Source organism: Nerophis ophidion, linkage group LG10, assembly GCF_033978795.1.
Source record: "Nerophis ophidion isolate RoL-2023_Sa linkage group LG10, RoL_Noph_v1.0, whole genome shotgun sequence".
Taxonomy (NCBI): domain Eukaryota; kingdom Metazoa; phylum Chordata; class Actinopteri; order Syngnathiformes; family Syngnathidae; genus Nerophis; species Nerophis ophidion.
This window is the reverse complement of record NC_084620.1, coordinates 19,779,767-19,793,704: the sequence shown is the minus strand read 5'-3', so window position 1 is coordinate 19,793,704 and position 13,938 is coordinate 19,779,767.

The window sequence follows — 13,938 nt, the reverse complement described above, 5'->3', positions numbered from 1 at the left end:
TAGAAACAGTCTCCATGCCTAAGTGCTTGATTTTATACACCTGTGTCCGGGCCAAGTGATTAGGACACCTGATTCTCATCATTTGGATGGGTGGCCAAATACTTTTGGCAATATAGTGTATATTAAATATACATATATATTGTGTTTATGTGTATACATAAAGTTATAGAAAACCTATATAAATACAAAAGTTTAAAAGTCATTCTACATTTACACATACACAATACATGCCATAGGTGGCAAATTAAGTTAGTGTAATATCATATTACACTAATTTATATCTTATTTCTTCAACATGCCTCATTAGGGCCAATAGAAATCAAGTCACAATAAGCCACTCAATATCAAATCATTGCAAATATTTATTTTTGCCATATGTAAGACTTTCACACTTTTTAATTTACTTTTGTTTACATGACATACTCTTGCATGTAGCGTTATGTACTTGTACGAAATTAAAGGCAGCATTTTCCAAGGTGTTGTGATGAGAGAGGGGAAAAAAATGCATTCACATGCATTCTTTAGTTATTATGCTGATGAAAAGAATCCAAACCACAAACTTGGATAAAAATAGAAAATCGACTCTTATGTGTCAAAACCTCATTCTGTGCCGCATGCTATGTGCAACCTGTCACATTGTGGGCACCTGCTCAGCGATAAACAAGCTCCACTCGTCATTACAATTGTTGGATGTTTAGCTAGCTGACAAAATAACAAATATCTCATGAAGATATGTATTTTATTTCCGTGGATGCAGTTTGAAAGGCTGGCCATTTCCATGCAAACAACATAAAAATATCTTGGTTGAGAAAAAACAACAACAACAAAGAAGTTGTAACAATCTTACAGCCAAATAAGTCAAAAATAAATAAGTCAACAATTTATCACCACAAGCATCTCTAGATCACAACAATAATAACAAAAAATCATTTGGTGCTTCTCATCCTGGCCTGATTGTCCTGTCCTGTCCATTGAAACCAGTACTGTGTCATTAAAATAAACAAGACATTGCTATCCCCTGGTTGCCACGGCGACTCGGCCCTCAGCATGCAGGCCACAGCGGTGAGGTGTGATAAATACTATACCACGTATTTTTAGCCCTTTAAAGACCGAGTTTGGGGACGATGCTCTCACGTACTTCATGCATAGAAGTGTGCAACACGTCACTGCACGTAACGTAAAGCATTCCCACAAAGTGCAAACCAACAATAACCATTTAGAAACTTTAAAAAGGAAGAAAGAAAAAAAACAGCACAAAAGTGTTTCCCGTCTTTTAAAAGCAATACAAATCAGTCGTTTTTCGCGAAATGTCATAAATTGCAAGCTTCCATCTCCTGGTTAATACAGAAAGCACTTGACCAGTATGACCAGTAAGACCAGTACAGAAGACACTCCTCCTGCAAGGATGCTCCAAAGCCATTTCAGCCTCTCACTAACACACTCCAGTGCAACTCCACACAACCAGCTGTCGTTTACAAGTCAACTCGAAGACCTCCTAGGGTTAGGAGGAGGGGAGGGCACAGAGAGCCATGAAAAGTCTGGAAAGAGGTGACATGATTTTACAATGAAGGCGAAGGCTCCGCCCCTCTTTGGGCCTCTGGCGCCCTCACCAGCCTTCGCTGGAGACACTTGGCATCAAGCATGGAGACATTCTGGTGGCAGATGTCCTCATTCAGGACATGGGGAGGGACACGGGACACTGGCCGTTGTTGTTCATAATGTCGTCCAACACTTCGTCATCCAAGTCCACTAAAAAGAGGAAGATTGGGAAATGTGAAGAAAAAATTATCTATACAATCCACGACATTTATCTGCATCATGTTGCTAAATGTGGTGAGCAATTGTGAATGCTACAGTATATAGAGCAGTGTAAAAAGAAAAGCAGGCAGAAATGACTCTTTAAAAGTACACTCTACAAGCTTTTGGTAAAACATAAACTGGTAAAATAGCAGAATATAAAAATAACCTGATTTAAATTAAGTAATTTGTAAAAAAAAAAAAAAAAAAAAAAAAATATTTAAAGGCCATTTTAGAGCTTTTGGTGAAATCTACGATGGCAATTATAAAATATCAAAATAACCTACGTATACTGTATCCAACCAGGTTTGTGTAGCATCACATATTTCCTAAAAGCTCTTTAAAAATGTATTTCAGAAACGTTTTTTGAAATCCAAAGTGGAAAAAAAATTTAATGTAAAAATAACCTCCCCATTTTCGCATTTTGGTTTGGAATACTTACGCTAAGCCGCGTAATATCTCATGAAAACTTCTTAATTGTATATCTTAGAGGCTTTTTTTTTTTTTTTAAATCTACCTTGGTAAATGTAGCAGAATATAAAAATAACCTATGTATTCAAGCCCATGGACGACATTTTGTTTTGGAATATTTGTGTGATGTTTATGTTCTGAAAGCTCTTTAAAAGTATATTTTAGAAGATTTTGTTGAAATCTAAAAAAAGGTACAAAAATAATAATAATGTGAAAAATAACCTACATATTCACAGCAGACAGCATTTTGGTTTGGAATACTGTATGTCACAAACGCATCTTAAAAAGTATATTTTAGAGGCGTTTAGTGAAATATAGCAGAATATAAGAAAACCCCACATATTCAACCCCAACATAAGACATTTTGGTTTGCAATATTTAAATTAGGTCACATAATCCTTACATTCATATGTTCTTTATTGCACAACCCTTGTCAGAGTATCCACCAAATATAATATACCATAAGGCCCTCTCAAAATGTAGATACAACGTTAAGTAATAATACAATAAAAAATATACAAAAAATTAAAAAAGCCTTTTAAAAAGCCATTTTTTGAGGCTTTTGGTGAAATCTAAGAGGGCAAATATAAAACATTAAAACAACCTATGTACGGTACTGTATCCAACCAGGTACAGGGCAAATTTTGGTTTGTGTAGCATTACTTATTATTTCCTAAAAGCGCTATAAAAATAGATTTTTGAAATATTTGTTGAAATCTAAAGTGGAAAAAAATTGAATGTAAAAATAACCTACCTACTTTGGCATTTTGGTTTGAAATACTTAAGCTAGGCCACGTAATACCTCATGAAAAATGTATATTTTAGAGGCGTTTTGTGAAATCCAGGATGGTAAATGTAGCAGAATATAATAACATCCTATGTATTCAAGCCAACAGACGACATTTTGGTTTGGAATATTTGTGTAATGTTCCATATTATGTCCTGAAAGCTCTTTAGAAGTATCCATCTATCCATTTTCTACCGATTGTCCCCCTCGGGGTCACGGGGGCTTCTGGAGCCTATCTCAGTTGCATTCGGGTGGAAGGCAGGATACACCCTGGACAAGTCACCACCTCATCACAGGGCCAACACAGATAAACAGAGAACATTCACACTCACATTCACACACTAGGGTCAATTTAATGTTGCCAATCAACCTATCCCCAGGTGCATGTATATTCTAGAATATTTTGTTGAACTCTAAAAAGGTGAAAAATAATATTAATAAAAACAACCCACATTTTCACAGCAGAGCACATCTTGGTTTGGAATACTTCAGATAGACCACATTTGTCGCAAAAGCGTCTTAAAAAGTATATTTTAGAGGCTTTTAGCGAAATGTAGCAGAATGTAAAAATAACCCACATATTCAACTCAACAGACGACATTTTGTTTTGCAATATTATTGCATATGTTCTTTACTGCGCACCCTTTGTCAGAGTATGCACCAAGTATTATATACCATAAGGGCCTCTCTAAGTGTAGTTACAACGTTAAGTAATAATAATAATAATAATTAAAAATATATCAGCCCTGTGATGAGGTGGCGACTTGTCGAGGGTGTACCCCGCCTTCCGCTTGAATATAGCTGAGATAGCCTCCAGCGACCCCCCTGCGACCCCAAAAGGGACAAGCGGTAAAAAATGGACGGATGGACAAATGTATCATATTGCATAAATATGGTTATTATTACACAATATGATGCATTACATATTTCTAGTTTCTCATTACAGCATGTCCATAATAGATTTAGTTTTTTTTCAATTGTTCATCATTCAAAATCAAAACATAATGGCGAATGCTAACCATGATGTTAGTATTTCAAATCACTATAATAGGAACCATAATTTTGACATTTAAAAAAATCATTCTAATGTCCCATCCATCCATTTTCTCCTGCTTGTCCCTCTCGGGGTGGCGGGGAGTGCTGGAGCCTATCCCAGCTGCAGAAAGTGGGGTACACCATGGACAATTCGCCACCTCATCCCGGGGCCAACACAGATAGACTGACAACATCGTGAAAATTACCTTTCTTGGAGCGACCGATCTGGCCAAGTTTGGGAGCCCTCTGGCCAAGCCTCTGGGGGTTGGGACCGCTGCCTTGGTCTTGACCTGGGCCGTGCTGGCCCCCTTGATCGGGCTGGATGGGCGGGGCAGTGGGTGGGATGAGCTCGGGGATGCCGGAAGACCCATACATGTCTGCTGCCAGGAGATGCAGTGCCCGCTTTACGCCACTAGATGTACCCACGGCACGAAGGTGACTGTTTGTGTGCTGCTCTTCACTTCCGCAATGGCAGCGATAACGATATCGATCACAATAAAAACGTTGGAATTGTCCTTTCCGGGCTGTGAATGAAAAGAGATACGTTTGAACAATCGTTAAATGTTGAACATATGCTAAAGATGACGGTACAAAAGCCCAATTTAACTGATCGTGACCACCCTATCAACACTCCTCCCCGGGAAGAAATCGTAAATAACATGACCAGCAAGGTTCAAACGCCATCGACACATCCAGAAAAAGGTGCAATCCCGATAATTACCTTCCAGCGAGGTTGCAATGCAGCTGTAGAGCGGCTAAGAAGACTTCCCTGCGCCGTGTTATTGTTTACCGGAGCTCTCTCTCTCCCTACCGAGGGCGAGTGGGTTTATTTAAAGGAGCCTCGATCTTCCTCTCCGCCGTGGGGACATCCTCCGGTTTGTGTCCCCCTCACACACACACACGCTCCAAGCTGACAACGCACACAACGCTGACACTTCACGGGAGAGAAGCGTGGAAAAAAGTAGCGGTGCGTAATTACGCACGTCAAGTACACGCTGTGTGAGTCAGCCTCGGCCAATGAGTGACACCACCTCATAAGCCTCATGCGTGAGTCACGTGACGCTGCAAGTCACCTGACGAGGCCTGACAAGTGCAACCAGTTTGCGTGGGAGAAACTAAAGTCCCCTTTCTAATTATGCACCTTTGGGCTGCAGGAACCTGACCCAACATTATGGTTATGTTGGTGACAATTATATAGTATATCATACTTTTTAAAGGCCTACTGAAACCCACTACTACCCACCACGCAGTCTGATACTTTGTATATCAATGATGAAATATTAACATTGCAACACATGCCAATACGGCCTTTTTATTTTACTAAATTACAATTTTACATTTCCCGGGAGTTTCGTCTTCGAAACGTCGTGTAATCATGACGTGTACGCAAGACGCCACGGTTTTTTAGGAAGTATGAGCGCTGCACACACACACAGCTAAAAGTCGTCTGCTTTAACGGCATAATTATACAGTTTTTTGGACATCTGTGTTGCTGAATCTTTTGCGATTTGTTCAATTAATATTGGAGAAGTCACAGTAGAAAGATGGAGTTGGGAAGCTTTAGCCTTTAGCCACACAAACACACGGTGATTCCTTGTTTAAAATTCCTGGAGGTGAAACTTTCCTATGGATCAGAGCGCAGTCAAGCCAACATGGATCCCGACCACATGTCAACCAGCAGGTTTTGGTGAGAAAATTGTGGTTAAAAAGTCAGTTCTTACCGGAGAAAAGCTGAGCTTGTGCCGTCCATAGCTGCTGTCGACTCCCCTGAGACACTGCGCGTCAAGACACTCGTGGAGACACCCTTCCGACTATCAGGTAATATTAAACTCACTAAAACACTAGCAACACAATAGAAAGATAAGGGATTTCCCAGAATTAACCAGGTAAATGTGTCTAAAAACATCGGAATCCGTCCCAATGCAATCGCGTTTTTTTTTCTAGTCCGTCGCTGTCAATATCCTCAACCACCAATCTTTCATCCTCGCTCAAATTAATGGGGAAATTGTCGTTTTCTCGGTCCGAATAGCACTTTTTGTTGGAGGCTCCCATAAGAAACAATGTGAATATGTGAGGAGCCATCAAACATGTGACGTCATCGTCTGCGACTTCCGGTAGAGCCAGGGCATTTCTCCAGTTGCGAACTTTATTGTGGATGTTCTCCACTAAATCCTTTCAGCAAAATCATGGCAATATCGCAAAATGATCAAGTATGACACATAGAATGGACCTGCTATCCCCGTTTAAATAAGAAAATCTCATTTCAGTAGGCCTTTGAAGGCCTACTGAAATGAGAAACGGGGATAACAGGTCCATTCTATGTGTCATACTTGATCATTACGCGATATTGCCATATTTTTGCTGAAAGGATTTACTAGAGAAAATCGACGATAAAGTTCGCAACTTTTGGTCGCTAATAGAAAAGCCTTGCCTGTACCGGAAGTATGTGCGCGTGACGTCACTGGTTGCAGGGCCCCACACATATTTCCATTGTTTTTAATGGGAGCCACCAGCTGTAAGAGCAATTCGGACGGAGAAAGCGACAATTTCCCCATTAATTTGAGCGAGGATGAAAGATTCGTGAATTAGGATATTGATAGTGAAGGAATAGAAAAAAGAAAGAAAAAAAGTGACGGCTCCGGGCGACGGCAGTGTGAGCGTTTCAGCTGTAATTAGACACATTTACTAGGATAATTCTGGAAGATCCCTTATCTGCTTATTGTTTTAATAGTGTTTTAGTGAGATTTTAAAGATTGTAAAAGATCGTAAAGACATACCTCGAGGTCGGATGGCTGCGGTGAACACGAAGTGTCTCAGAGAGAAGCCGAGGAGCCAATCTCACAGCTGCCGCTGCTGCAGGACGACTAATAATCTAAATGATTTCTCCGGTAAGATATATATCACAATTTCCCCATCCAAAAACATGCAGGTTGATGTAGAGAAAACATGTTTGCTTGACCGCTCCGCTTCACAACAAACAAAGAAACATTGCCTGTGTCTCGGTGCTAAAGACAGCTGCAATACACCGCTTTCCACCAACAGCATTGTTTTTTATAGTCTCCATTATTAAATGAACAAATTGCAAAAGATTCAGCAACACAGATGTCCAAAATACTGTCTGATTATGCGATTAAAGCAGACGACTTTTAGCCGCGAGTGGTGCAGCTGCTAATATTTCCTGACAGTCCGTGACGTCACGCGTACGCGTCATCATTACGCGACATTTTCAACAAGAAACTCCATCCATCCATCCATCATCTTCCGCTTATCCGAGGTCGGGTCGCGGGGGCAGCAGCCTAAGCAGGGAAGCCCAGACTTCCCTATCTCCAGCCACTTCGTCTAGCTCTTCCCGGGGGATCCCGAGGCGTTCCCAGGCCAGCCGGGAGACATAGTCTTTCCAACGTGTCCTGGGTCTTCCCCGTGGCCTCCTACCAGCTGGACGTGCCCTAAACACATCCCTAGGGAGGCGTTCGGGTGGCATCCTGACCAGATGCCCGAACCACCTCATCTGGCTCCTCTCGATGTGGAGGAGCAGTGGCTTTACGTTGAGCTCCTCCCGGATGGCAGAGCTTCTCACCCTATCTCTAAGGGAGAGCCCCGCCACCCGGCGGAGGAAACTCATTTCGGCCGCTTGTACCCGTGATCTTATCCTTTCGGTCATGACCCAAAGCTCATGACCATAGGTGAGGATGGGAACGTAGATCGACCGGTAAATTGAGAGCTTTGCCTTCCGGCTCAGCTCCTTCTTCACCACAACGGATCGATACAACGTCCGCATTACTGAAGACGCCGCACCGATCCGCCTGTCGATCTCACGATCCACTCTTCCCCCACTCGTGAACAAGACTCCTAGGTACTTGAACTCCTCCACTTGGGGCAGGGTCTCCTCCCCAACCCGGAGATGGCACTCCACCCTTTTCCGGGCGAGAACCATGGACTCGGACTTGGAGGTGCTGATTCTCATTCCGGTCGCTTCACACTCGGCTGCGAACCGATCCAGTGAGAGCTGAAGATCCCGGCCAGATGAAGCCATCAGGACTACATCATCTGCAAAAAGCGGAGACCTAATCCCGTGGCCACCAAACCGGAACCCCTCAACGCCTTGACTGCGCCTAGAAATTCTGTCCATAAAAGTTATGAACAGAATCGGTGACAAAGGACAGCCTTGGCGGAGTCCAACCTTCACTGGAAACGTGTCCGACTTACTGCCAGCAATGCGGACCAAGCTCTGACACTGATCATACAGGGAGCGGACTGCCACAATAAGACATTCCGATACCCCATACTCTCTGAGCACTCCCCACAGGACTTCCCGAGGGACACGTCGAATGCCTTCTCCAAGTCCACAAAGCACATGTAGACTGGTTGGGCAAACTCCCATGCACCCTCAAGAACCCTGCCGAGAGTATAGAGCTGGTCCACAGTTCCACGAGCAGGACGAAAACCACACTGTTCCTCCTGAATCCGAGGTTCGACTATCCGGCGAAGCCTCCTCTCCAGTACACCTGAATAAACCTTACCGGGAAGGCTGAGGAGTGTGATCCCACGATAGTTGGAACACACCCTCCGGTCCCCCTTCTTAAAGAGAGGGACCACCACCCCGGTCTGCCAATCCAGAGGTACCGCCCCCGATGTCCACGCGATGCTGCAGAGTCTTGTCAACCAAGACAGCCCCACAGCATCCAGAGCCTTAAGGAACTCCGGGCGGATCTCATCCACCCCCGGGGCCTTGCCGCCGAGGAGCTTTTTAACTACCTCAGCGACCTCAGCCCCAGAAATAGGAGAGTCCACTACAGATTCCCCAGGCACCGCTTCCTCAAAGAAAGACGTGTTGGTGGGATTGAGGAGGTCTTCGAAGTATTCCCTCCACCGATCCACAACATCCGCAGTCGAAGTCAGCAGAACACCATCCGCACCATACACGGTGTTGATAGTGCACTGCTTCCCCTTCCTGAGGCGCCGTATGGTGGTCCAGAATCGCTTCGAAGCCGTCCGGAAGTCGTTTTCCATGGCTTCCCCGAACTCTTCCCATGTCCGAGTTTTTGCCTCCGCGACCGCTAAAGCTGCACACCGCTTGGCCCGTCGGTACCCGTCCACTGCCTCCGGAGTCCTATGAGCCAAAAGAACCCGATAGGACTCCTTCTTCAGCTTGACGGCATCCCTCACTGCTGGTGTCCACCAACGGGTTCTGGGATTACCGCCACGACAGGCACCAACAACCTTGCGGCCACAGCTCCAATCAGCCGCCTCGACAATAGAGGTTCGGAACATGGTCCACTCGGACTCAATGTCCCGCACCTCCCTCGTGACATGTTCAAAGTTCTCCCGGAGGTGTGAATTGAAACTCTCTCTGACAGGAGACTCTGCCAGACGTTCCCAGCAGACCCTCACAATGCGCTTGGGCCTGCCAGGTCTGTCCGGCATCCTCCCCCACCATCGCAGCCAACTCACCACCAGGTGGTGATCGGTAGAAAGCTCCGCCCCTCTCTTCACCCGAGTGTCCAAAACATAAGGCCGCAAATCCGATGACACAACTACAAAGTCGATCATGGAACTGCGGCCTAGGGTGTCCTGGTGCCAAGTGCACATATGGACACCCTTATGTTTGAACATGGTGTTTGTTATCGACAAACTGTGACGAGCACAAAAGTCCAATAACAAAACACCACTCGGGTTTAGATCCGGGCGACCATTCTTCCCAATCACGCCTCTCCAGGTTTCACTGTCGTTGCCAACATGAGCGTTGAAGTCTCCCAGTAGGACAAGGGAATCACCCGGAGGAGCACTTTCCAGTACTCCCTCGAGTGTACCCAAAAAGGGTGGGTATTCTGAACTGCTGTTTGGTGCGTAAGCACAAACAACAGTCAGGACCCGTCCCCCCACCCGAAGGCGAAGGGAAGCTACCCTCTCGTCCACTGGGTTGAACTCAAACGTACAGGCTTTGAGCCGGGGGGCAACCAGAATTGCCACCCCAGCCCGTCGCCTCTCACTGCCGGCAACGCCAGAGTGGAAGAGGGTCCAGTCCCTCTCGAGAGAACTGGTTCCAGAGCCCTTGCTGTGCGTCGAGGTGAGTCCAACTATATCCAGCCGGAACTTCTCTACCTCGCGCACTAGCTCAGGCTCCTTCCCCCCCAGTGAGGTGACGTTCCACGTCCCAAGAGCTAGCTTCTGTAGCCGAGGATCGGACCGCCAAGTGCCCTGCCTTCGGCTGCCGCCCAGCTCACAATGCACCCGACCTCTACGGCCCCTCCTATGAGTGGTGAGCCCATTGGAGGGATGACCCACGTTGCCTCTTCGGGCTGTGCCCGGCCGGGCCCCATGGGAACAGGCCCGACCACCAGGCGCTCGCCATCGTGCCCCAACTCCGGGCCTGGCTCCAGAGCGGGGCCCCGGTGACCCACGTCCGGGCGAGGGAAATCTGGGTTCATTTCGTTGTAATTCCATAGAAGTCTTTGAGCTGCTCTTTGTCTGATCACTCACCTAGGACCTGTTTGTCTTGGGAGACCCTACCAGGGGGCATGAAAACCCCCAGACAACATAGCTCCTAGGATCACAAGAAACTCGTGGTAAATTTTAAATTGCAATTTAGCAAACTATCCATCCATCCATTTTCTACCGCTTATTCCCTTTTGGGGTCGCGGGGGGCGCTGGCGCCTATCTCAGCTACAATCGGGCGGAAGGCAGGGTACACCCTGGACAAGTCGCCACCTCATCGCAGGGCATTTAGCAAACTAAAAAGGCCTTATTGGCATGTGGTGCAATGTTAATATTTCATCATTGATTTATAAACTATCAGACTGCGTGGTCAGCAGTAGTGGGTTTCAGTAGGCCTTTAAGCTCTTGGAACCCCCATGCAGCTTTTACAGTGCATCATTTTTTTATTGTTCAACTACTTTAAAATATAATCTTCGAGAAAAATGTAATTTAAAACATTTGTCCGCACGTACAACACTTAAGACCTTCAGTATATTGGTATGTGTAATAAAATTATGGAATGAATTAAGCAAATAAATCAAACAACATACTAATATAAACCACTTCAAGAAACTCTTCAAACTTAAAGTGTTTACAAAGTAAAAAGAAGAAGAACCAAGATAAACATTCTGAATGTATCTTATCCATCCATTCATTTTTTAGATCAGTGGTTCTCAACCTTTTTTCAGTGATGTACCCCCTGTGAACATGTTTTTAATTCAAGTACCCCCTAATCAGAGCAAATAATTTTTGGTTGAAAAAAAGAGATAAAGAAGTAAAATACAGCACTATGTCATCAGTTTCTGATTTATTAAATTGTATAACAGTGCAAAATATTGCTCATTTGTAGTGTTTTTTCTTGAACTATTTGGAAAAAAATATATAAAAAATAACTAACAACTTGTTGAAAAATAAACAAGTGATTCACTTATAAATATAGATTTCTACACATAGAAGTAATTATCAACTTAAAGTGCCCTCTTTGGGGATTGTAATAGAGATCCATCTGGATTCATTAACTTAATTCTAAAAATTTCTTCACAAAAAAAGAAATCTTTAACGTCAATATTTCTGGAAAATGTTCACAAAAAATCTAGCTGTCAACACTGAATATTGCATTGTTGCATTTATTTTCACAGTTTATGAACTTACATTCATATTTTGTTGAAGTATTATTCAATAAATATATTTATAAAGGATTTTTGAATTGTTGCTATTTTTAGAATATTTTTTCAAAATCTCACGTACCCCTTGGCACACCTTCAAGTAGCCCCAGGGGTACGCGTAACCCCATTTAAGAACCACTGGGTAGTGTACAGGCAGATTGCACCGACCGCCAGTTTGTGGAAGAGAGTGTAATTGTGCTGCCTGTCACTGTATGATGCTGACATAGATAGACAAACAAAGACACAATATTTGAAGTAAATAAATGAAGTTTTTCATGGCACACCTGATGATCTCTTAAGGCACACTACCGTCATTGGGAATTGTTGCCGTCAACCAGCCCAAACATTAACGTGATGCTTCGTCATAATTACTGTATATGGAAACGTTCTGTCCTCACCACCCGTAAGACTCTTGCTCTTGCAATCTTGTTTTTTATTGAAAAAAAAATAGATTAATAGATAATGAATGAGCTGTATTATTAGATATTACACTTAATTGTTTTCTCACCTTTAACAAAGCTAAGATACTAAGATGTGGATGTTTTGTTTAGATAGCTGAGAAGATATTGACCTTCATTGGATTGGTTTTAGCATCTTTAACACTTGGTTGATCCCCCAAATATTGTGAACCCAAAATGGTTTCGGCCATAAAAGTCTGAAAAGTAAGTCACATAAAGTATAGGCCAAAAGTTTCGACACACCTTCTCAATCAATGCATTTTCTTTATTTTCATGACTATTTACATTGTAGATTGTCACTGAAGGCATCAAAAATGTAAATGAACACATGTGGAGTTATGTACTTAACAAAAAAGGTGAAATAACTGAAAACATTTTTTTTCTATTCTCGTTTCTTCAAAATAGCCACCATTTGCTCCAATTACTTTTTCACACACTCTTGACATTCTCTCGATGGGCTTCATGAGGTAGTCACCTGAAATGGTTCTCACTTCACAGGTGTGCTTAAAGCTCATTGAGAGAATGCCAAGAGTGTGCAAAGCAGGAATCAGAACAAAGGGTGGCTATTTTGAAGCAACTATATATGGGGTAGGGAACCTATTGCTCTAGAGCCAGATGTGGCTCTTTTGATGACTGCAGCTGGCTCTCTGATAAATCTTAACTGACATTGCTTAACATGATAAGTAATTAATAATTCCGCTGGTTATCACAGTGTTAAAAATAACGTTGAAATTATAAAACATTCTCATGCATTTTAATCCAACCATCCATTTTCTATCACACCTGTTCAAGATGTCGCATTAATGGTAAGAAGTATATTTATAATTGGTTAACTTTAGAATAACAATGTTATAGTATAATAAGAGACTTATTATACTCTCAAAATGTTGGTCTTAAAAATGCACGCATTCTTTTGTATTCAGTGTTAATAAATAAAATATGGCTCTCACAGAAATACATATTGAAATATATGGTTTTTATGGCTCTCCCAGCCAAAAAGGTTCCCAACCCCTGAACTATATGTTTTCAGTTATTTCACCTTTTTTGTTAAGTACATAACTCCACATGTGTTCATTCTTAGTATTGATGCCTTCAGTGACAATCTACAATGTAAAATAAAGAAAACGCATTGAATGAAAAGGTGTGTCCAAACTTTTGGCCTGTACTGTATGTATATATATATATATATATATATATATATATATATATATATATATATATATATATATATATATATATATATATAAATGATAAATAAATGGGTTGTACTTGTATAGCACTTTTCTACCTTTAAGGTACTCAAAGCGCTTTGGCACTACTTCCACATTTACCCATTCACACACTGATGGAGGGAGCTGCCATGCAGGGCGCTAACCAGCACCCATCAGGAGCAAGGGTGAAGTGTCTTGCTCAGGACACAATCACACAACGAACGTGACGAGGTTGGTACTAGGTGGGGATTGAACCAGGGACCCTTGGGTTGCGTACGACATCCTTTTATATATATATATATATATATATATATATATATATATATATATATATATATATATATATATATATACACACACATATATATATTTATTTATTTATATATATATACATATATATGTATATGTATATATATGTGTATACATATACACATCTATATATTTGTGTATATATATATATATATATATATATACACACACATCTATATATTTGTGTATATATATATATATATATATATATATATATATATATATATATA